The sequence below is a fragment of the Protopterus annectens genome, chromosome 9.part0 (genome assembly GCF_019279795.1).
Source record: "Protopterus annectens isolate FY-2018-M chromosome 9.part0, PAN1.0, whole genome shotgun sequence".
NCBI classification, from domain to species: domain Eukaryota; kingdom Metazoa; phylum Chordata; order Ceratodontiformes; family Protopteridae; genus Protopterus; species Protopterus annectens.
The window spans coordinates 1,692,834,965-1,692,856,714 of record NC_056743.1 but is presented as its reverse complement, the minus strand read 5'-3'; the positions used below and the strand labels follow the sequence as shown (position 1 = coordinate 1,692,856,714).

The 21,750-nt window shown below is 45.1% G+C and overlaps 1 protein-coding gene across 2 annotated transcripts in view; it reads left to right on the top strand.

The window, feature by feature from the left end:
• SPC24 (SPC24 component of NDC80 kinetochore complex) overlaps window positions 1-21,750 on the top strand; it is a 753,264-nt gene that overhangs the window by 419,509 nt on the left and 312,005 nt on the right. The window contains exon 1 of one of the 2 annotated variants that reach the window (XM_044084563.1): window positions 17,035-17,079. The exons of the other annotated variant lie outside the window; for it this stretch is intronic. The gene's annotated coding sequence lies outside the window, so the exon portion shown is untranslated. Of the gene's footprint in view, window positions 1-17,034; window positions 17,080-21,750 lie in introns of those variants that run through there. 2 annotated transcript variants of the gene reach the window in all.

Genomic DNA, 21,750 nt, shown 5'->3' with positions numbered 1-21,750 from the left:
GAGAGACAGTCAAGGTCCAAAACTGACGACGAAGTTTCTAAGCCAGTCGCCGGTTTGGCGGTACTCAGTGAGGCACTTTCGCAGCCCCTGATACCCGCTACTTTCGAGTCGCAGGCCCCTACCGACACCCATGTGGAGTCCGACATGCTGCGAGATACTCAAAGTATTGGATCCACTGATATATCTCCCTCGGATGGGTCCAGAGCCGCTGAGCAGGCACCGGCTTTTGAGGGTGTATTCAGGCCTCAACATTTTTATATCAAACCGACAGCTGCAAAACCAAAGACAAAAGCAACTTCTAAAACTAAAAAAAAAATGACGCATGAGCCACAGGCACAGGCCTCTATGCCTAAAAAATAGATGATCAAAATGGCTGAAGACCTTATTACCTTGATCAGGGGTTCCCATCCCCCTTCATATAAGAGGCCTAGGCAAGACACTGATTATGAATCTTCAGATCAGGTTTCTATTTCTTCTGATTCCTCTTCTGATCAGGAATTATCTATACCTCCCTATGAGGATTCTGATGCAGAGGAGTCTATACCCTCTGCATCACCTCCAGAGGATTATTCATTTGGAGAAATCTTGCATACTTTGAGGGAGCATTCTCACAGGGAGAGTCAAGATTTCTCAGAATCAAAAAAGAGGCTCAGGGATTTCCTTCTTCCTCAGCAGGGGCCTTTAGCCATACCCCGTTTTAGACATTGTGAATGATGTGTTTTCGGAGTCAAGCTTGACCCCTGACTCCTTACCTCCGGCTCCCAGCAAGACTGACAGATATTACAGGGTCCCTGACTCACAAATTATTATTTAGAAACCCTGCTGCTGATCCTGAAACTATTTCACAGGGTCCAAAGGGAGTTAAGGCCTCAACAGTAAAAAATCCTACCCCCTCTGACAGAGATTCAAGGGCACTGGATAGATGGGGGAAAAAACGGATGTTATGTGATCCTATCTCGCCTACATTCTGTACTGATGGGTTCGGAGCCGATCCCTCGGCTCCGACTCGGCACGCTTATGCTATAGAGCGAGGCCTCTTATTGGCTGAGCTATCTTTACCCCAGGATGCACCACCACTAATCCCCTAGATCTCGTTTACTGCTAACAAGCATAGACGTGGTCTCAACTTGGCTGGGCTAAGTACTATTTATTTAGGCTTTTTCCTGTCACAAATTTCCTTACTTTGAACCCAAAAGCTGTTTTAACAGCTATTGTTGTCATATTAGTGTGATTGGTGAATTTCTGTTAAAAAATTCGTGATTTTTTTAGTCGGGGAAGGTTTCCCGTTTTAGTTAGAGGGGCCTTCCCCTGTTGCTTTGCTGCTTGTGTCTCTTTCTTGGGTCAAGTACCCGTTTAAGTTAGAGGGTCTTGACTCTCTTTCTTTTTTTCTGTCTGTTAACTGTTTAGTGTGTAAAATAAAAAAAAAAAATATATATATATATATATATATATAAATTTGTTAAAGTTGTTGGATTTAACTTTACCTTTTTTCTAGTTTAGTGTTTTTCACTTAGATAGGTTCTGTGGTAAAACAGTTATGTCTAAAGAACACAAACCCTCCGGGTTTAAGAAATGCACGAGGTGTGGTTTTAAAATGTCCATAACGGACGACCACTCCTCGTGCGTCTATTGCTTAGGTGCAAAGCACCTACAAGAGTCGTGTAGTGTCTGCCACGCGTTCTCTTCTAGGGTCCTCCAGGAGAGGAAGAACAAATTAATCCTCAAGGGGTTAATCAAGCCTTCCTTCGAGGAGGCTTTATCTTCCTCTCCGTCTCCTTCTAAAAAGAAGAAAGCGTCGGCTCCGACCAGTCAGTCGGAACCGACCGCTAAAAAATCTAAGCAGACTTCTCCATCGGCTCCACGGACTTCGGAGCCGAGGTCGGAACGGTCTGCCTCGATGCCTCCAGTCTCGACCCCTCTGGTTTCGGAGCCGAGGTCTGGGGCATCGAGGCGGGTCACCCTCATCGGCTCCACTGATATTGGAGCCGATAAGGGTTACCGGCTCAGACTCTTCCCCTCGGGCGAAGTCCTTATCGGCACCGAGGGAAATTTCCTTGAAACCTTCCTCGGAGCCGATAGTTGTTGAGTCCATTCGGAGCCGGTCCCCGAGCCCTTCGGAGCCGATGGAGAAATCGGTTCGGGCCCGATCGGTATCCTCTAGATCATCCAAGATGTCTGATTCGGACATCGACAGGGTGCTCCTTCGACTCTTCCAGTCTCCGGTGTTCCAAAAGCTAGTTTCGGCTCCAGCCCATTTGGCTTCGGAGCCGATGGTCCACTCCCCTACTGTGGTTCCTCCTCCAAAAGCTTCGGCACCGTTGGTGCTGGTGGAACCTGTGGAGGTGTTAGGGTCGGGCCCGACCCTTGCTCCAACTCCGGCTCTTGGGTCGGAGTTCAGTACACGGACTTCTTCCTTCGGCCCTGGGGGGTGGCTTCGGGATTGATGTTTTCGGTCCCAAGTCTCCCTCTTGGTGCGTCGGCGGCGGGAGTGCCGTCCACTGTTGTGGCCACGGAGGTGGGACCCTCCCAGGATTCTGGTGGTCCCGCCTTCAGGGCTATGAGGAGTGCATTAGCCAAATCTTCCTTGGCTACCTCCACGGTTTCCCCAGCTCCTTCCCTGCATACGGAAACTGGGTCGTTGGCAGTCCCCCTGTCCTTGGACAGCGGAGCCCCCGGGCCTCAGGTTACCCCCGCTGGGGTTTCTCCCCCTCCTGGAGGTCCTTCTGAAGCCTCTTCGGAAGAACCCCCCAGGAAAAGATCGTGCAAGAGGAAGCACGTTGACTCCCCTGATGAGTCTCTGACATCCGACACTGATCTCGATGATGCAGAGGGGTCCCCCAAGTCATCCTCGGATGATGTCTCCTTTGCAGACATCCTGGAAGCCCTAAAACAACGAGGCGGCTGGCAGTCCAAACCTCCCTCTGCTGATGAGTCGGTGTTCCTGAAGGCCTTCGGGGCTCCGCCCTCCACCTCCTGGGTGTCTCCGCCCTTCGACGAGCTCTTGGATTTGATCTGTCGAAGAGCGTGGGAACACCCAGACTCTGTGGAACCGGTGCCTCCTCGTCCGAACAAATTTCTCTCGGCGCCCCCTGATAGAGAGTTCCTAACTAAAGGTGTGGCTGTAGATGCTTTGGTGGCGGCATCTGCTACCCAGCAAGATGTAGCAGAGGCTTCTACGTCCGTCCATCCTCCTAATAAGGTGTCTAGGAGCATGGATCGGTACGGAAAGTGCACCCTCAGTTCAGCGGCCTTTACACTGAGGTCCTTGAACTACCTTACGCACTTTACCAGATTTCAGAGGGATCTGATTAAGGAGCTATCCGATACCCTCTTGGGTAACCTGCCTGAGGAGCTGGCCCAGACGGTTGGCTCTCAGCTGGCTACAATGTCGTCCATTTTGAACTCGTCCATGAGGCTCATTTCTTATGCGGCCGAAGGGGCGAGTAGAGCGGCGGGTACAGGCATTGCTCACGGAGACAAGCCTGGCTCCGCCTGTGTCATTTCGCGGAGGCCTTTAAGTCTTCATTTGCCGACGCCCCCTTTGATGGGTCCTCCCTGTTTGGACCCAAGGTAAAGGACACACTAACCCACTGTGAACAGGAGGGTAAGACTCTGACTGCCGTAGGGGCACGATTTTCCACTCCCTTTCGGCCTTATCCCAAGGCTAAAAGAGGAGGGAAAATGTGGTTCCGTAGATCTCAGAAGCCTTACCCCTCTCAGCAGGAGGGTTCCCCTTCCAGAGGCAGAGGAGGGGGAAATTCTTCCGGAAGACGCCGTCCCAGAGGCGGCAGAGGCCCTCGCAACACTGGAGACCGCGAGTCCTTTCGTGGCTCTTCAGCCTTTCATAGTCCCTGAGGGATTGCCCGGCTGTGCTGCTCCGGAGCCAGTCGGGGGTCGTTTTTCGAAGCACCTAAAGGCCTGGGAAGGTATCACTCAGGACCGATGGGTGCTTCGGATTAACGCCGGAGGTTACTCCATCCCATTCTCTCACCCCCCCCCCCCCTCAGTCTAAAAACTCCCGGACCCGCCACCCAGTCAACGGGATACCGCAGCCTCAGAAGTTTCAAAGCTGCTGCAAAAAGGAGTCATCCAACCAGTCCCCGCTGACCAGATCGGATTAGGGACTTACTCAAGATTCTTTTTGGTGCCAAAAAAGACCGGGGACTTGAGGCCCATTTTGGACCTCAGCATCCTAAACCATTCAGTCAGAAAGTCCAAGTTCCGAATGGTCACCCTACAAACCATTCTCCCATTGCTGGAGAAAGGTGTTTGGATGTGCTCCATAGATCTCAAGGACGCTTATTATCATATCATGGTACATCAAGCGTCCAGGAGACATCTGCGCTTCAGCCTAGGAGGCAGTCATTTTCAGTTCCGTGCGCTGCCCTTTGGTCTCACCACAGCCCCCAGGGTGTTCACCAAGTGTTTGGCAGTCGTGACTGCTCACCTGAGAAGTCTAGGATTCCAGGTGTTTCCGTATCTAGACGACTGGCTCCTAACTGCCACCTCCAAGCATCTACTTCTGCGGAGCCTACAAGCCACCATATCACTGGGCAATTCCCTTGGAATCACCTTCTATTGGCCAAAGTCTGTGTTGCTGCCATCTCAACGAATAAGATTCATAGGGGTAGAGATAGACTCAAACCAAATGCGGGTCTATCTACCTACAGACAGAATACAAACCATACAGGCTCAAGTTCAAGCCTTACTTCCCAGATCCAAAGCCCCAGCCAGAATGGTCCTGCAGCTATTGGGATCCATGTCCGCCACGGTTCTTCTAGTCCCCTTGGCAAGGTTGCACATGAGAATTCTCCAGTGGCTTCTCTCAGCTCAGTGGTCCTTTCAGGAACTTCCCCTCAGTCACCTTGTATGTATCACGGAATCTTGCAGACGGGACCTTCGCTGGTGGCTAGTGCCCTCCAACTTGGATCAGGGACGACCCTTTGTTCTACCTCCTTCGGCGGCCACTTTGACCACGGACGCCTCCCAGACGGGGTGGGGGGGCATTCCCTGGGCAGGTCAGTCCAAGGCAAATGGCATCCGGAAGAGACTTTGCTTCATATCAACATCTTGGAAATGAGGGCAGTACTTGTCCCTTCAAGCCCTTCACGATTATCTCCCTCAGGGCGTAATTGCTGTTCACTCAGACAACATGTCAGTTGTTTGGTACCTGAACAAACAGGGAGGGACCAGATCCTATCCTCTTTGCAGAGAAGCCATGAGAGTTTGGGAATGGGCAGTCTCGACCAAACGCTTCCTAGTGGCTACTCGCATACCGGGCAAGTCCAATGTGATAGCCGACAGATTGAGCAGGACCATCCTCTCTCCTCACGAATGGTCTCTGAATATGACAGTTGCAAGTCAGATTTTCAGCGAATGGGGAGTTCCGTGTTGCAACCTCTTTGCGACTCCTCTGAATGCGAAGTGCAAAGAATTCTTCTCCCTAACCCCGGCTCCGGGGAAGAGCCCCATGGACGCATTAGTCCATCCTTGGCCCACCGGCTTGCTTTATGCCTTCCCTCCAGTTCCTCTCCTTCCCAGAGTGATTCAAAAGGCATCTCTCTTGGGGAGCAAAATGATCTTAATTGCTCCTTACTGGCCTCGTCAAGTATGGTTCCCCTATCTTCGGAAACATGCCCTGGAAGGTCCATGGTTCCTGGATCAGATACCAGACCTACTGGTTCATCAGTCGGGACTATTCCACCAGTCCCTACACACATTAAAATTGACGGCTTGGCTCCTCCTCTTCCGACGATAGTCAGGAGTCATACATTGGATCCAGATGTTGTACACACATTATCTTCGGCCCATAAGTCTGCTCCAAAGAAACTGTATTCTAGCAGATGGAAAAGATTTGCTATTTGGGCTCAACTCCGGGGCCTGGACCCCATTTCTATTCCCGTGGCAGAAGTACTAAAATTTCTGACTTCTCTTTTCAATCAAGGCTCTTCAGTTTCTACCATCAAGGTACAATTGGCAGCAATTTCTAATTTTCACGAATCCATAGACCCACCTTTAATGAGCAACAGATTGTGCAAGACCTTCTTGAAAGGTGCTGCTCTATTAAGACCTCCGGTTTCTCATCCTGCACCTCCATGGGATCTCGATATAGTGTTACGCGCCTTGACTTCTTTCCCCTTTGAACCGGCAGCTACATGTGATCTAAAGTTTCTATCATGGAAGACAGCTTTTCTGGTGGCAATTACTTCTGCCAGAAGAGTTTCAGAGCTTCAAGCTTTGTCAGTAAAACCCCCGTACTTGGTTTTTCACTAAGACAGAGTATCCCTCAGACCAAATCCTTCCTTTGTCCCTAAGGTTTGTTCTACTTTCTGCTTACAACAATCGTTAGAGCTTCCAGTTTTTTTCCCAAAATACTCTAACAAAGCGGAGTTCATATTCCACACACTAGATGTACACAGACAGTTACGTTTTTATTTAGACAGGACCAAACAAGCAAGGAAAACAGATCAGTTGTTTGTATCCTTTGCAGATAACAAATTGGGCAAAGCTGTCACAAAGGTCACTATTGCCAAATGGATCAGGGACTGTATTACTCAAGCTTATTTTTATTCTAACAAAGAGCTTTCCACCTCTGTCAAGGCTCAATCTACAAGGGCTATGGCTACTTCGATAGCATTTCATTCTAAGCTTGCTATTAGTGACATTTGTGCTGCGGCTACATGGTCTTCCCCGCACACCTTCATTTCCCACTACAAATTAGATGTGGCATCTAGAGGACGAGCTTCATTTGGTTCCACAGTGCTCAGGAGTGTTTTCCAATGAGCCACCCGGGATTTAGGTGCTAGGGACGCTGTCCCATCAGTACAGAATGTAGGCGAGATAGGATCACATAACATCTTTTAGTTATGTACTCACCATAACTTCAGATGTTTGGGATCCATCTCGCCTACATTCCTAATAACCCACCCTCCTTCCCCCTTCCTTGGAGATCAGAGGATATCAGAAGGTCCGAATCCTGTTGTTTCATCTCGAAACATCTAACAATGTTATATAATCAAGTTGTGAATGTGTGCATGTATGCTGACAAACAAGATCTGGGGGATTAGTGGTGGTGCATCCTGGGATAAAGATAGCTCAGCCAATAAGAGGCCTCGCTCTATAGCATAAGCGTGCCGAGTCGGAGCCGAGGGATCGGCTCCGAACCCATCAGTACAGAATGTAGGCGAGATGGATCCCAAACATCTGAAGTTATGGTGAGTACATAACTAAAAGTTTATACATCTGCAACCTTGGCAATTAGGACCTTAAAACTGCCAGTTTCATATGCTCAAGTATCAACAACATGTTATGGGATTGCTGAAACAGAAAATGATGATTTCTAAATGTGCAGAAAATAAAGAATTGCAGGAATTATTGTATGCAGCTGAACAGGTTGGAAAGCATACTTTGCAATGTGGTTTTGATTCCTTAGAGGCCTCCTGCAGGGCCGCAGTTACGGGATCTGTGATTAGGAGGCATGCCTGGCTAAAGGAACAAAATTTGCCTGAGCATGTTAAAGCTAAATTACTGGATGCACCTTTACAGCATGATACTCTGGTATTAAGGCAGAAGAGGTTTTAAAAAAAATGGAAGACAAAGCTAAGTCTGTGCAAACTGTAAAAGACTTCTTACAAGTGCAGCCACCAAGATTCAGTAGACACTGGCCTACAAAAAATTGGTCCTTTCCAGCGTCAGACAGAGCTCAAAGGGGAAAATCCAGATGACCTAATTGGTTCCAGATACCAGGCACAAGATTCATACAGGTCAAAGCAATGGGGCGCTTCTACCTCCAAATCTGGAGGAGATAAAGTGCAAACCTACAGGAAACAATCCCAATGACTTCCCTCTCCCTTCACCAAGCACTTATCTTGATGGCAACAAAAACCCAGTTATCTGCAAGACAAATTCTGCAGGCTTTGGGCTTCATGGCATCCTGCATCCTACTGATTCCATATGCAAGACTGCATATGAGGAAACTTCAGTGGTACCTAAAAAGTTTATGGAGTCAACATTGTCACAGTCTGGAAGCAATGATTCCTCTCATTCCCTGCCTACAACAGTAGTTTCTATGGTGGGCAAAGGCAAGTCACCAAAACATGAGAGGGGCCGTCACTCTACCCCCTGCCAGCCATACCTTAACAACAGATGCACCAGATTATGCCTGGGGGGGCCCACATGGCGGGAAGATGCATTCAGAGCATATGGACCCAAAAACAAATGCATCTACATATCAACCAGAAAGAGATGCTAGCTGTTCAAAATGCCCTGACAGCCTTCAAGGACTTACTTCATCCAGGACAACTACTGATAAAGACTGACAACACCATGTCATGTGGTATATAAATGAGCAGGGAGGCACGCACTCCTACCCCCTTTGCAGATTAGCCATGGCACTGTGGGACACAGCTTTGACTTACCAATTGCATCTGCAAGCTCAATTCCTGCCAGATAAACAAAATACTCTGGCAGACGATTTAAGCAGAATCCTTATGGGATCCACATGAGTGGAAACTAGATTCACAAGTCTTCAGCATGATAACAAAGAAATGGGGGAGCCCAGACTTAGATCTATTTGCCTCTCCTCAAAATTATCAATTGAAAAGATTCTGCAAGCGTGGAAAGTGGACGCCCTATCCTTCAGTTGGAAAAACCTATCAGTTTACGCCTTTCCTCCTCTGCCTCTTCTTCCCAAGGTCCTCCTAAAAGTCAGACAAGAGAAACCCAAAGATGATACTAATTGCCCCGGACTGGCCCCCAGTCCTAAGGAACTTGTCTCAATACCCAGCTTGGACCTTACCTCAAAGACCTCAACTGCTGTCCAAGCAAAACAATCAGATCCTGCACAATCAACTCCAGACACTGAACCTGGCAGCATGGCAGATCATGTAGTTATACAAACAACACCTCTCAGTAAAGCTGTGATGGATGTTATTTTGGAAGCCAGAAGGCCTAGTACTAGAAAATCTTATGCTGATAAAGGAAGAGATTCTATGCTTGGAATCAAGCAAAAGGAACTGATACAGCAGAATCAAATATTCCTCAGATATTACAATACTTGACTGAGATGCTTGACAAAGGCCTATCTTTCTCATCAATTAAAATCCATGCCTCTGCCATTTCGGCTCATTACAATAGAGCCACCAATCTTTTCTCATCCTTTACTAAAGCAGTATCTTAGAGGAGCCAAAAGTTTAAGGCCTCCTAGAAGATCACCAATACCTGCATGGGACCTTAATTATGTGTTGGAAAAGCTCACCCTGCCTCCATTTGAAGCAGCTGCTACTGCTGATATAAAGTTCTTATCATGGAAAACAGCTCTGCTACTAGCAATTACTTCAGCAAGAAGAGTCTCAGATCTACAGGCCCTCATGGCGGTGGAGTCTTTTATCATATTTTACCCAGACAGGGTGTCTCTGAGGACAAATCCAACATTTATGCCTAAGGTGGTTTCCAGTGTGGCTCTTAACCAAGCTATTCATCTGCCAACCTTTTATCCAAATCCGCAGAACAAGGGGGAGAGAATTCTGCATTCCTTGGACGTACACAGACAGTTAAGATTCTACTTGCGCAGGACTAAAGCTCTAAGAAAAAACGAGCAATTACTAGTGACATATGCTGCAGGATTAGAAGGAAAGGCTATTTTAAAGCAGACTATTTCAAAGTGGATAAGCCACTGCATTCGTTTCTGCTACTTACACCATGGTAGACCTGTGCCCAGGGGCATTAGGTCTCATTCCACCAGAGCTGCAGCTACTTCAGCAGCCTTTCTCAGAGGAGTACCAACCAAAGACATTCTAGAGGCTGCTACTTGGAGTTCTGTTCACACCTTTACAAAGCATTATCATTTGCCTCTGTAAGTCCAGGGCAGGCTTTGCCACTGCAGTTCTGCAGGGCCTTATAACTGCACCTAATGCTGTTTTAGCTCCAGCCTCCCAACCATAGCTTTGGGATTCTACCCAAATGTAATGACTGCAACAGTGAAACACGAAGAACGTAGTACAGTTGTGTACACTTACCATAAATGTAAATGTTCGAGTGTATTCACTCTTGCAGTCCAGGTTACCCGACCGCCATCTCCCTTTCATTCTGGAGTTTATCTTTCCTTCTCTATCTTCTACAACCTATGTGGTGTATTTGCTTGTAGATGAAGGTAAAGTTTATATTGATGCATGCATGTATATATAGTTTTTATACATATATATTTCTGCTACCTTTTTGGGGGCACCTGACATCTGGGGCAAGAAAAACTAAAGAAAATGGCGTTGGCTGCTTGTTTTATACCCCTGACGACCTGACATAATGGAAGAAGACAGCAACTGACGCAGGACCCAAGACTTTGGAATTCAGGCCGACTGAGGGCAACCTGCCAGCAGATTACCCAAATGTAATGACTGCAACAGTGAATACACTCTAACATCTACATTTATGGTAAGTATACACAATTGTACTTTCTGGGTTCCTGGACCAGCTTTTCTTGTACTCATTTTTATAAGCATAACATCCAGAAGTGGTTATTCTTTTTTTCCCCTTTTCAGAAGCTTAAGTCATGGATGATCATAGCTCAGTCCATCCTGCTGTTCTGGGCAAGGATGATTGGTTCTGCTGTATACACTCATGGGACACATGCTATTGCATCAGTTTAAGCGGACACTCCAGGAGATGTCAGCACTTCCAGATGGGAACCAGTTATTTTCCCATTCAGAGCTCTCCCCTATGGACTTCCATAATTCTCACAAAGTTTCTACATAAACATGACACTAGCTATTCTCCCCTGCGATTCAGAGGATTTCAGATGTAATCTGTATCTCAACATTTGCCACCCTTCTACTGTAACCAGGTGTCCACTATTACTCATTGGTGTTTACCCGTCTTAAGTGTCCAGATTTCTGAGCATTACTAAATCGGGCAATTTGAATCTCTTGCCCATTCGAAATCGAAGTTTAGAAGTTCTCCTCTGAATGCTGTAAAGCCTGGTGTGGTCTAGTGGTAGAGCACCAGGCTCCCAAGTTCAGGTATGTGAACTTGAGGCCTGCGAGCCCTAACTATTGTTTAGCCAGATAGCATCTTTGCTTTGTCTTTCCTTTCTATCTTTTAGAAATCATGAGGTGGTGCTCGCTGTCATTTCTGTCCCCAACCAGCAAACATAATTCTGCTAGTATCTGTATCACCCCGTCCCCTCCTGTAACATTTTTCAATGGCGAATGGGATTTATTATCCTATCCTTCATATAGGGAGACCATAAAGGAGTGACAAGCAATGATCTTCGTAAACTGTTGCGAGCCACAACTTACATACTATGAGAATTGAATACCTTTTCTGACAGCTTTAATAGGTATAGTCTGATTTCCCATGACTGGCCCCTCAATCGGTTGTCAGATGGGTTTTTAGCCATTGCAGTTAACATGATCACTATCTTCTTCTTTCTCCCCATAGCTGCCATATAGCAACTACCTTTGTCTAATTCCCCTGTTGGGGATACTTCCTAGGGATGCTAGTTTACTCCTGGCCACCAGGTCTCTTTGGTGCTTCTGTCAGTTGTCTTTTGATATCTGGGTTATCTACAAAGTCAGCAAATCGTAGATCTCTTCTGTTTGGTATGTCTAGACTTGTTTACCATGGTCTTTCTCTTTCTCTCGCCTCTGTTTTTCGGGTATTACCTAGATACTGTAATAACAAATGGATGTTATCCTGCCTGTGGTTCCGGTCACCTTGTTTTATTGGATTACCTGGATACACTCCATGGATTCTGGAACCCAGTTGGAAGGTTGTATATCTACCTTAGATCTCGCTTCCTGCTCTTCATGTTCTAGAACTACCCAAATGGTGTCTTCTTTCCCAATGCTTGTAAGACACTGCAGCCTAGCTTCCCTCATGTTATGATATTGGTCAGCAGGTATACAACCCCTACCTTCAGCTACTTTATTAGAAATGAATTGTACTTGTATATGAATAAATTAGCTTTTAAGTGAGCAAAACGCATAACATGAGACCATGCATGTTTGTTCTGTACAAATGTTAGGGCCAGTAATAGCAGTATTGTCACTGATTATAACACTGCTCTATGCCAGTACAGTCATATACTTACTGAGTACATGTCTTTGCTGTTTCTCTCCCTCTCCCTGATGTTCACCTCGGCCCTTTCTAGTAGTCAAATGTCAAATTAACAAATATCTTGCCTCTTTGGATTTCTTTTCCTACCTTTATGTCTAAAACACCTACGAAATCTATTCAGCTATTGGTCTGCTTTCCAAGTCGGCGCTATAATGATGAATACTTCCAAAGAAGTTCAGAGAATCGGTTTAACTATACACTGTTTTCCATTCCTTAGACCAAGCAGGGTCCAGTTTCGCTACCTTCTTGGATTACAGATGATATTTATTTTCTAAATTTATTAAGGATTTGCATTGGCCTCTTCCTGTTATAAAATGTGTGTGTGTGTGTGTGTGTGTGTGTGTGTGTGTGTGTGTGTATGTATGTATGTATGTATGTATGTATAGTTATCTTTTAGTGGACCAACAGTGTAGATAATCTGACCAGTGGTTTATTCCCCGTCTCTCCCCCAGCTGATTTCTTTTACAATGTGTTAGATTTGTCCCAACTCTAGGACTGCTTTCTTAACATTCCTACTACACTTCGTTTTGATACCTCTCATACAATAACTTGTATCTTTACTCATATTCTTGTGATACCTTACAAACAGGGCATTATTTCCTGAAATAGACCACCTTTTGGTTTGACTGTGCTCTCGCACATCTTTCCTTAAGGGCCTCCCAAGATTTATGTAGCTGGGGACTGTACTCATCAGAGAGGAAGAATGAAAAGGACAACATCATATTTAGGAGGTGTGAACTTACCATAACTTGGTATATGTGTTGTCCTCCTTCAGTCTTCCTCACCTTCCCCCAGCCTTATAGCTTCTAGTAGGATATTAAACTTTGAGGCAACCTTGAATGATAAGGTTTCAGTCTTACCCTTTTCTGTACCTGTTATGTTCCAGTAATTCTGTAGACATAGACAGCAAACTCGATCTGAGGAGTTAGAGTTAGTGTGTTACATTGTGGGGAGAGGGAGGAGTTTGAGTTTAGGATCTGAATTCTGAAGTCTGAAAATGCGGCCGAGCCGGATCTGAGGATCGGATCTGTAACCCATCAGTGAGGAAGAATGAAGAAGGACAATGCATATACCAAGTTGTGGTAAGTACATAACTCCTAATTATCTTGTTCATAGTGAGTTTTGGGAAGGGGAGTTGAATAACATGAGGGATGGAACATGGTGGATTAGGGATGGAACATGGTGGATTAGTGGAAAGGGTGAAACTGGAACCGAAATTGTCAGCTAGGACGCTGATTGTGACTTCTGGATAAGAATAGGTAGTATCATTTGACTGGAACTTGGTTCAGTGTTGTGTGTTGATTCTTATGGCTTTTATGTAATTAAAAGCCTTATGATTTTCTTGGAATAGATGGATACCTTGTATCCTGCTAGTCTTTCTAATGGTTTGCCTCAGATGTTCTTTATTAGATCACTGCAGTATTCTTAATATTTGGGATTTTGCCAACAAAGCTCGTATCTATCTGGCCAGTCTTCTAAAGCTCAGGATATTTCTCTTGTAAGGTGTACGTCTGTCCTAGGCACCCACTTGAGTCCGTGTGTAGGAGATATTATTATTTATTATTATTTAAAAAAAAAAAAAAAAAACATATATTTATAAATTTTATGAATTCATATTTACACTTTGCACAAAGTAACAATGTTTATCAACAATAATATTAAACATTTATAGTTTGGTAATATTGTTATTTTATAATTACATTTTAGTATTTAAAGTATTTACATTTACAAGCATTATGTTTATGGCTTGACATACATACAATTCATTACTTTACATTACTTCTTTAGTTTAGGATAAAGATGTATTATTTTAAGTTAGGCTACGTATTAACTTCCTTCACTGTCTCACTAAATGTTGTAACAAGTGTTCTGTCTAAATAATTATACAATTATGTAATTAAGGTTTTAGTATTTAAGGGATGATGATCTGTTCAACTTTGTACTCTGATGATGCCCTAAGACGACAGGGTGAAAGCGCTTAGTGCCTGTGCTATGGAATGATTTTGTTCTTGTTTTTGGTCCAGTTTTCATAATAAAGATCGTTTTGTGTGGATACCAGGAGTTAAGGTTTGCTGAATTTCCTGAAATAGACCACCTTTTGGTTTGACTGTGCTCTCGCACATCTTTCCTTGAGGGCCTCCCAAGATTTATGTAGCTGGGGACTGTACTCATCAGAGAGGAAGAATGAAAAGGACAACATCATATTTAGGAGGTGTGAACTTACCATAACTTTGTATATGTGTTGTCCTCCTTCAGTCTTCCTCACCTTCCCCCAGCCTTATAGCTTCTAGTAGGATATTAAACTTTGAGGCAACCTTGAATGATAAGGTTTCAGTCTTACCCTTTTCTGTACCTGTTATGTTCCAGTAATTCAGTAGACATAGGCAGCAAACTCGATCTGAGGAGTTAGAGTGTTACATTGTGGGGAGAGGGAGGAGTTTGAGTTTAGGATCTAAAGTCTGAAAATGCGGCCGAGCCGGATCCGAGGATCGGATCTGTAACCCATCAGTGAGGAAGAATGAAGAAGGACAATGCATATACCAAGTTGTGGTAAGTACATAACTCCTAATTATCTTGTTCATAGTGATTTTTGGGAAGGGGAGTTGAGTAACTTGAGGGATGGAACACGGTGGATTAGTGGAAAGGGTGAAACTGGAACCGAAATTGTCAGCTAGGATGCTGATTGTGACTTCTGGATAAGAATAGGTAGTATCATTTGACTGGAACTTGGTTCAGTGTTGTGTGTTGATTCTTATGGCTTTTATGTAATTAAAAGCCTTATGATTTTCTTGGAATAGATGGATACCTTGTATCCTGCTAGTCTTTCTAATGGTTTGCCTCAGATGTTCTTTATTAGATCACTGCAGTATTCTTAATATTTGGGATTTTGTCAACAAAGCTCGTATCTATCTGGCCAGTCTTCTAAAGCTCAGGATATTTGTCTTGTAAGGTGTACGTCTGTCCTAGGCACCCACTAGAGTCCATGTGTAGGAGATAGGTACATCCATGCCATTTTCAGCACGCACTTGCCATGTTTGTCTTTGAAGACATTGTCAGCATCATGACACATGCGAACTGCAAACAAAATCACAGTTTATTCTTCAACTTTAGTGCCTCGACTTAAACAATCTTCAAGAAGTATACACACCAGTACTAAAGCATTCCCCTTAAATACCCACTAGAATCAATTAATAAATCAATAAAACAATTAATTAGAAGTATTTGATCTAATTTAGTTATTTTTTCAATTGATTTATTAATTGATTCTAGTGGGTATCTAAGGGGAATGCTTTAGTACTGGTGTGTATACTTCTTGAAGACTGTTTAAGTGGAAGTGCTAAAATTGAAAAATAAACTGGGATCTTGTTTGCGTGCGTCATTTTAGATATTTTTTTATTCTTTTTTTGTGGTACTGCATTGTCAGCATCATGAACTTTTCTCCATTCTGTTGTTTACTGTCTTTGAAACTCTGGCAGATAAGTACCTTTGGGCATTTTTTCTTGTAGTATGAAATTTGCACTTTTTTCCTCTTGTGCCCATGTCAGAAAAGGAAGTGCCACTGTGACAGACAAATACCTTATCAGGATGACCACACCAGCTAACAGTTTTGTCTTGAGGTGGAACACATTAAGTTCTGTCATGTTTGCCAGGGCTTTTCTCCTAAAACTGTAAAAATTTACCTTGGGACTCTTGGCCCATATCTTGAAAACAGGAAGTTGTTGGCACATGTGGATATGTCATCTCTTTCCTCTTTGGCATTTGATCTTCCAGCTAAAAGGAGCAAAGGGGGAAAATGCACTAAAATAAATGGATGATTCAGAATAGACCTCTGCGCTCCCTTCTCAGTCAGAGATGTGTGAACCTGGTAAGGCACTTTTGCAGTTCACAGACTGACCTTCCATCAGTCTCCCAGGGCCTCTAGCATAGCCACTATTGAAGTCATTATACTCTGTGGTAAAAGCATGTCCATTGCTTCCAACTACCCTTCAGACTCTTCTCCTGTCATGAATCTGAAGGCAAGTTCCTTTGAAACTAGAGTGATCATAACAGAAGATAATGGGCATGTTGACCAAGTTGTCATCTGAGAAGAGATTCAAGGTTCTGGAGTAGAGCTGTCCCTCAGCACCTAAACCCCAGGCAGATGTCCCACATATAAGGTAGTGGAAGACCAAGTCCATATCCTCTCTTATTCCTAGGCAAATTTCCTCTGAAAAATCTTTTCCACAAACCAGTAAAGATGACTGCTTTTGTTTAGCTCAAGGAGTGTTTAAGGCTATTTAGGCCTTACAGCCAGGATAAACTACTACTTCTGTCCCAACTGAATGAAGTTTCGTAAGGGAATCCCCTTAATAAGAGGGATTGGATTATGTCTCTCGGATCCCTTCTCCTTCTGACTGAGTCAACTTGGAAGATTCTCTTTACTGTGATTTTGCTAATGTGGACATTTCTTTTGGTGAGATTCTCAAATGAAATGTTTAAATGGGAAGGGAGAGAAATATTTGATACTTGATTTTTTGACTTTCTCTATTTGGATATTCGTAACTTGTGGCTATTCTTCCTCTGGAGCTTTAGACCATGTCTTTTTAGCAGCTTCTCTAACTCCAGATTCCGAACCTCTAGCTTGTAAAAGGCCAGGCAGATTTTACAAAGTACAGGATTCAAACAGATGTCTTTTCATCTATCTTGCTATCTGTTCTGCCTGCTCAGCGTTTTACATAGGTAAGACGAACAGGCAATTAAGAGAGAGAATCAGGGAGCATACTTATAAAATGAGGGTTAGGGATGTTAATAATGCTTTGGCAAAACATCAGATGACAACTAGTAATGCACATACATTTACGTTCCTTGTTTTACAGAGTATTCATACAACTTTGAGAGGGGGGGGACGTGGAAACCTATACACTTTAGATGGAACTCAGATGGATCGTTAGATGTAGAGCAGATTCAAGTCCTGGCTTGAATGATAAGGTTAGCCTTCAACCAGTGTTAAAAAGAAGGAAGTTATTTAGAGTTTTAGCTTAATGATATTTTAAAGGTTTATGATATGAATGGTTTATATTTGATAAACTGATGCAGTTTTATAAAATTTTTTGTATATTTTTTATATATTATCTCTTATAACATGATTTTTAAAGTTTTAATGTGTTTGAAGCATTCTAACATTCACAGCTGCTTTAAATGTTTGAGATGAATTAATTACATAATTGTATAATATGATAATGTTGTGTTATCAATTAAGAATGGTATTTAAAGGCTGTTGAATATGCATGCTGTCACAGTCTGATGAAGCCGTTTTTGGTGAAAGCGCTTACTGCATGTGAATAAAGAACGTTCCTGGCACTCTGGAGTTGTGTGGACTTTTCCTCCTGTGGTATACTTTGCTTTTTTCGTCGAATTTACATTCATTAGTACGAAGTGGTTTCGTTTAAGTACAAGTGAAGTGCACGCTTAATTTATCAAGCCTCCACGTTCCTGCTTATGGGACTTGCATTATCGTTTTTTGTGATTATAGGAACGTGGTTCCCTAGCGCAAATCTTTTCATTTTTATTATTTAATTATCTATTTTAAACAAATATAGATCTGAATATTTCTTCAATTCCTAATCCTGACATGAACTCAAACTTCAAGCAACCTCACCTTTGACCTCCATGTCACCACAGTAGTAAAAGGAATCTGAAGTAGTTAACTTCATTTTATCTGCAACCTGTGGGTATACGGAGTCATATCTGATCTGAGCCAGCAACTTTTTTCTAGCATCTGCTCCAAGCTCAGAGCTCCTCTCCTTATCCATAATGCCCTAACATCTCCTATCTTCCCTCAGATCTCGTTTGCCGCGCCAGTAGTGTGCATCATGGTCTCCTTTGCTCTGAGCTCAGGAATAGTAAGTAGAATATTTTGCTGATATCTAGGTGTACTTGACTAGGATTTCCCTTCCTCCCCTTCTGTAGTATCTCATTTGGTCGTCGGTGTTAAAAAAAAAAAAAAAAAAAAAAAAAAAAGTTTTTGTATAAAATAGTAGTTAGGCCTGCCATTCCCCTACCTGTGTGTTTGTGGTTTTTAGAGAGGTAGTGCTTGTACCTTGGAGTGCAGGTCTATGGCTGACCAGCCAAAGCCTGTTTTCAAAAAATGTACAGAGTGTGGTCATAAGCTTTCCCCGGCCGATGGTCACACTGTGTGTGTGATATGCTTAGGAGTGGCATATTTGTCCACTCAATGTGCTGTCTGTTCAGGTTTTAACCCTAGGGCCCTTGGGATCATAAGGCCAAGCTAGTTGCCAAAGGCCTTATCCCTGCTGCCATGCTGGAATCGGCCTTGGTCTCTAGTGTACCACCATCCACCCAGACAGGGACTCGACCTCCCTCTTTGTCTGGCGATGGGTCTTCAAAGGACAGATCTTCAGTCAGCGAGTCTGACAAAGATAAGGAAAAAGAAAAAGAGAAGGAAAAGGAAAGGCGCAGAGAGGAAAGGGAGAAAAAGGAGGACAGGCATCGTAAGAGGTCCCCAGACAGGGAGCTCTTTCTCAGTCCCCCATCTAAGACCATGAAGCCTGTTTCTCCACGGCTCTGGTCTCCTCACTGGAGCAGATGGAAAATTCGGACCCAAGGCCCTCCTCCCCACTGTGCAGACCAGCCAGATCCGAGTCTGTGGCCTCTTTGAGGTTGACTCTGAGCCTATCGGACATGGATATGGACAAGATGATGCAGAGATTTATTCAGACCCAAATTCAGATTGGAGTCTTGCCAGGTCTTTCTCCCTCTGAAGAGGCGACCTCCATGCCTCTTTTCTGCCCAATCTCTCCTTCCCCGATCCGTGCATCAGCTTCGGGGCTCTTGGATCCAAGGTTTTTCGGAGCTGGTAGCTCGGCGCTGATGGTTCCTCCAACCTCAACTCTGGCTGTTACCTTGAGTTCCTCGGATCCGACTTGTTTGGATCCGAGTGACACTCTGAGCCGCAGACAGGGAGTCTGACCCGGGGGGAATGGATTCTTCTACTTCGACCTTTTCGGATCTGATCCGTTCCCTCAGACCTCAGGCTACCCTGTCTTCGGCTCCGGTTCCTGCTTCGGATCCGGGGAGGGCTTCTCCCTCGGCCTTCGAAGGGTGGAGAGGGTTTTCTCCCAGGGATTGAGACCCCAACCCCATCCCCTCTGATACCATCCAGGCCCCCTTGGATTTGGCGACGACTCCCTTCATCCTGTCTCAGGGACAGCCCGTTCCAGAGGATCCCCGGGTCATTTTCTCTGAGGAAACCCCTGTGGCTCACGGATCCCCTTCTGAAAGTCCCACTGAAGAGGGTCACCATAAGCGCAGGCGCAAAAGGAGGCACTTGGACTCCCCCAAGTCTCTCACTACTGACACTGACTTAGACGAAGGAGAAGGTTCTCCCAGGTCACCTCTCAAAGATGTCTCCTTCGGAGAAATTATGGAGATCCTCCACCAGAGGGGAGGTTGGTCAGCCCCAAAACCTTCTGGGGATGAGTCAGTGTTCCTGGAGGCCTTTGGCATGGGCCCATCTACTTCCTGGGTGTCTCCACCAGTAGACACCTTGGTGGACCTCATCACCTCAAGGGCATGGAAGGAGCCTGACACCGTAGAGCCCATCCCCAAATGCCCTGACAAGGTTTTATCTCTCCCTTCTGACAGACAACACTGGTCGAAAGGAGCCCCAGTTGATGCTATGTTGGTCGCAGCGGCCACAAAGAAGGAACTAGCACAGGAGCGTTCCTTAGTCCACCCTTCAGACAAGGAGTCCAGGTCGGTGGATAGGTTTGGGAAGCATGTATACTCAAAGAACCGTAGGTAATAAGTAAACCATAAAAAATCACGGTAGTCCACGTTGCAATAAAGGCTGTCTTCCTGAAATCCAAAAAGGTTCACCACGACCACTTCCAAACGTCAAAAAAGTATTACAAAACTCTTTTATTGAACAAATACATATAGGTTTAGCGCTTTCATCTCCACACTGGAGACCTCATCAGAACCATGTATCAAACTCATTGCAAACCTTATATACATATAAAATTTAAATGAACCAATCGATGCAAGCAAACAATCAATAAAACAATTATGCAGTATACATCTGTATACATGAGGAATAACTGACCATATAATGTTAAGTAAATAAACATCCAACTGTGCTCATATGGATAAAACTTGTGATGTTAAGTTGTCTATCTCGCCTTCATTCTTGCTGGATGGGTTCGGAGCCGACCTCTGCTCCGACTCGGCCACTCTAAAAGCTCGAGAGTTGGTTCCACCGGCTCGAGGCTCCCCTTATATCCCACAATGCTAGGCGTGAGTTACCCCAGATCTCGTTTGCCGCTACAGCGATCGAGGTGTTTGGTTTCTACCGGCTTCTTGGTGAGTAACTTTGGAGTAAAATTTAGTATACTTAAACCCCTTTAGTTTTAATTTTAACAGTTGTTTCCCTTAGTTTAGTGGATTTTCTCCCCCTTTCTCTCTAAAATCCCATTTTTTCCACAAGAACTTATAAGTTCTTCCCTCGGGCATTTGGGCCTTTTTTTCTTCCATCCCCTAGTGGTGTGTGTGTGTTTTTTCTCAGAATTTAAAACTTTGGTAGTTTGTTTTATTTTTTGAGTTTAAAATAGGATAGGGTGTAATCAGTGTGTTTGACTGGGTGTGTGTGATTTACACTTTTTCTAAAATGTCTAAAGACTCAAAGGTCTCAGGCTTCAAGAAGTGTGACTCGTGCTGTCAGAAAATGTCTCTGACAGACGGTCACACTTCTTGTGTCTACTGCCTGGGACCTTTGCACCTGCAGGACTCCTGTGCTGTATGCCACGGCTTCAGCCCCAGGGTCCTGCAGGAAAGAAAAAACAAACTGATTTTGAGAGGTTTACTCAAGCCTGAGGGTTCCCTTACTGTCTCTTCCGGAAAGCCCTCCAAGGCTTCTAGGTCCTCGGCTCCAGCTACTGAGCCGAGACCTAAGGCTACGAAACCTCCGTCTACATCGGCTCCGGCTGGAGCCGATGAGTCTCAGTATACAGTTTCTGTGGCTTCCTCGGCTCCGGCTGGAGCCGAGGTATTGGAAATTCCTGTGTCTGTTCCGACCAGACCTTCGGAACCGACATCTAGAAAGAGGTCTAGGTCACCGTCCCTTGGCTCCGTTCATTCGGCTCCAGCATCTCCTCTGCTGTCTGAACGGAGCCATAGATCTCACTCCTCTAGGTCATCGAGGCTGTCGGACCATGACCTTCAGAGGGTAGTGAGTCGACTTCTTAAGTCCGAGGCACTGGCCCAAATGCTTCAGAGCCCGACTCATCAGTCGATGCCTGACCCTGTCCCTCATTATGTTCCTCCTCCGACTCCGTTGAGCTCGGGCAGGGCATTTCGGAACCGAGACTGTGGTAGCGTCGGAGCCGATACAAATGTCTTCGGCACCATCGTTGGCTCCGATTTCTTCCTTAGAAGAATCTCGGCGCCGGACTTCCATCGTCGGCTCCGAGGGGGTGAGTGGCATCGGACCCTTGTCCGACCCGCTCTCCCTCGGGGCTTCGGCGCTGGTGAGTTCGGCTCCGACATCGGCCTCGGAGCCATCACTGTCGGTGCCGAGGGAGGTTTTTAGCTTTTCGGAGCGGGGACCTCTGGCTCTGCCTGACAGGGGTGCGTTCGAGGTCA